We start from the raw sequence: 3594 nt of genomic DNA on the forward strand, positions 1-3594 counted from the left end.
CCAGAAAAAAAGAAAGAAAAAGAGAGAGATAAGAAAACCCATGTTGAGCCATCAGTGTTCCCACTTGGAAGAGGGAGCAGGAAGACGTCATCCAGTCTCTCAGAAACCCATGTTGAGCCATCAGTGTTGTCACTATGGAAGAGGGAGCAGGAAGCCGTCATCACCAGTCTCTCAGAAACTCATGTTGAGCCATCAGTGTTGTCACTATGGAAGAGGGAGCAGGAAGCCGTCATCCAGTCTCTCAAGGACAAAGGTGCAGCACTGGTGTTAGTAGCTGATGACAGAAGTGACAGCCTGGACACATCTGCAAAGTTTGACACCGTCAGTGTTGTTGAGCAGAGAATCAACCAGATTGATTCACAGTCATGTTTGTTGAGCAGAGAATCAACCAGATTGATTCACAGTCAGTGTTGTTGAGCAGAGAATCAACCAGAGAAATCAACCAGATTGTCCACGTCGAAAGTTTATTCAAGTGCATAATACAATGTTTTTCTTCTATTCTGTTATTCAATTAGAAAATGTAGTCTGATTGAGAACAAGCACATCTGTGAGCGTTATGCATTATAACATCGATTGACTAAATGATGACGTTGACAGCTTTGTAATAAAACCAGGATCGGAGTCAATTCCATTTCAAATCCAGTCAATTCAGGAAGTAAACCAAATTCCAATTCCACATATTCCTCATTGAAAATCATAGAAGAGAATTGGCATTTTCAGTTTACTTCCTGAATGCTGAATGGCAATGAGATGCCACCCTCCTTCTCACATCCAGCCTGTTCCTGATATTCTGGTCTACATACACAATCACTTACATTGCATTCGGGAGGTATTCAGACCTCTTGACTTTTTCCACATTTTGTTATGTTAAGCCTTATTCTAAAATGTATTAAATTGGGATGTTTTCCTCATCAATCTACACACAACTCCCCTTAATGACAAAGCAAAGACAGGGTTTTAGAAATTTTTGCAAATGTATTTTATAATTAAAAACTGAAATATAACATTTACATAAGTATTCAGACCCTTTACTCAGTACTTTGTTGAAGAACCTTTGGCAGCAATTACAGGCTCGAGTATTCTTGGGTACACCTGTATTTTTCTCACATTCTTCTCTGCAGATCCTCTCAAGCTCTGTCAGGTTGGATGGGGAGCGTCGCTGCACAGCTATTTTCAGGTCTCTCCAGAGACGTTCAATCGGGATCAAGTCCAGGCTCTGGCTGGGCCACTCAAAGAACATTCAGAGACTTGTCCCGAAGCCACTTCTGCGTTGTCTTGTCTGTGTGCTTAGGGTTGTTGTTGTTATTTTATTTATTTAACCTTTATTTAACTAGACAAGTCAGTTAAGAACAAATTCTTATTTACAATGACGGCCTACCAAAAGGCGAAAGGCCTCCTACGGCGGCTGGGATTCAAAATAAGAGTACATTTGCTCTGTTCATCTTTCCCTCGATCATGACTAGTCTCCCAGTCTCTGCCGCTGAAAAACAACCCCACAGCATGATGCTGCCACCACAATGCTTCACCGTATTTGCTCTATTGTTTACAGGATGATTTGTATCTTTTAGAGCGTGGCTTTAAGGGAATAGTATGGTCACATCTAGATATAAACGAATGTGAAAAATGAACAGAGCAAATGTGTTTTAACACACTACCTATTCATGGAAGTATTTATTCATCATCCGTGCTTCTACACCTGCATTGCTTGCTGTTTGGGTTTTTAGGCTGGGTTTCTGTACAGCACTTTGAAGATGTCAGCTGATGTACGAAGGTCTATATAAATACATTTGATTTGATTTGATATTCATATTAAGCATCTACGTCTGTGCATCACAAACAATATATTTAAAAAATCATGATGAAAGTGGCCATTTTTTTTGGTCTCTTGTAAGACCCTATGATTGTAATAGACGGTTATAAGTTGACTGTCTGTTTGATGTTGTCATTCAAGCAGGAGAGAGACATGACTATGGTGGATCCTCTGGGGAGCCTCAACAACATCCTGATGCTGACGAGTCAGAGAAGAGTCTCTCCAGAACAGAACACCAGATGGTACAGCTTGGTCTGGTCTAGCATACAGCTTGCTCTATCTGGGGCTGGGTTTCTGTAAAGCACTTTATGACAACAGTGACATCAGCATCCATAATGTTATGTGTCTGTGTCCCCTCTTTATGGTTACCAGGACAACAAGGACAACGCTAGCCCTTCCTCCCTCCCGGAGTCCCCGTGTCGTGCCTCTCCCGGTAGCYCCTTACTGCTGGGTATGAAGAGGTTGTCTGTGCTGCTGGTGGACTGCAGGAAAACAACGGGGCTGAGTGGAACTGTGAGAGGAGGAGAAGAGAAGAAYGGATCAGATTTGYCTCATCAAAGTAAGTGCTGTAGTTTAGTTTGAACAAATACAATAGATCTGCCCACTGGTATCTGTTACCAGGACAACCAGCAGGGTTCTGTTAGTTGACAGGAAGATAGACTGGTGGATATGGATGTTATGAATATCATAACACTGAAAAAGGATTCTGCCAATGAAAAGAGAAAAACCAATAGACCATATAAAACCTTGATGAAAGTTAGCTTTAGAAAGTTAAAAGATGATCCAATATAAGGTGCTTGTTTTACAAAAACTTCCATAAAACATTATGGATGTTACATTGTCTGTCCCAGTCAACCCCCCCTATCTTTACAAGACTGTTGAACAGACAAACTAAACTCAAGACACTGGTAATTAATTAACTAATACTGGAGGAAAGCTGTGATCAGGCTGCCCACTCAAGCGAAAGCTTCAAACTGTAACCAGTGCCGTCAACCATGTTCAGGTTATCAATCAACCTACCAAGGTAGTTACAAACAGTAGAGGAATGAAATCATCAACATATTTTGATCATATCTTTACTAATGCTGCAGAAATTTGTTTTAAAGCAGTATCCAGATCCATCAGATGTAGTGATCACAATATAGTAGCCATGTCTAGGAAAACCATAGTTCCAAAGGCTGGGCCTAATATTGTGTATAAGAGGTCATACAATATGTTTTGTAGTGATTCCTATGTTGTTGATGTAAATAATATTTGTTGGTCCTTGGTGTGTAATGATGAGCAACCAGACGCTGCCCTTGACACATTTGAAAATGCTTATCCCAGTTACTAATAAGCATGCACCCATTAATAAAATGACTGCAAAAACTGTTAAATCCACGTGGATTGATGAGGAATCAAAAAATGGTATGATGAAGAGGGAGGCAAAAGAGATGGCATATAGGTCTGGCTGTATAACTGATTGGCAAACGTATTGCAAATTGAGAAATCATGTGACTAAATAAAAAGAAGAAGAAACTACACTATGAAACAAAGATAAATGACATGAAGAATGATAGTAAAAATCTTTGGAGCATCTTCAATGAAATTTTGGGCAAAAATATCAACAATGACATGTCACCGGTGTCTGACAACGTGGATGGAAAATTGAGGATAATAGCGGCCGATATTGCCACTCCTATTTGCCTTGTCTTTAATTTAAGCCTACTATGCCCTCAGGCCTGGAGGGAAGCTAAAGACATTCCACTACCCAAGAATAGTAAAGCTCCCTTTGGTCGGCCTAT

General features: G+C 40.4%; 1 long non-coding RNA gene across 1 annotated transcript; it reads left to right on the plus strand.

Moving 5' to 3' along the window:
- The first annotated feature begins 1888 nt into the window (after window positions 1–1888).
- Window positions 1889–3411, plus strand: LOC139025600 (uncharacterized). The gene is made up of 2 exons (XR_011477198.1): window positions 1889–2052; window positions 2192–3411. It is a non-coding gene; the product is annotated as an uncharacterized lncRNA (long non-coding RNA).
- Window positions 3412–3594: the final 183 nt, after the last annotated feature.

This window comes from Salvelinus sp. IW2-2015, unplaced genomic scaffold (assembly GCF_002910315.2).
Source record: "Salvelinus sp. IW2-2015 unplaced genomic scaffold, ASM291031v2 Un_scaffold2920, whole genome shotgun sequence".
Taxonomy (NCBI): domain Eukaryota; kingdom Metazoa; phylum Chordata; class Actinopteri; order Salmoniformes; family Salmonidae; genus Salvelinus; species Salvelinus sp. IW2-2015.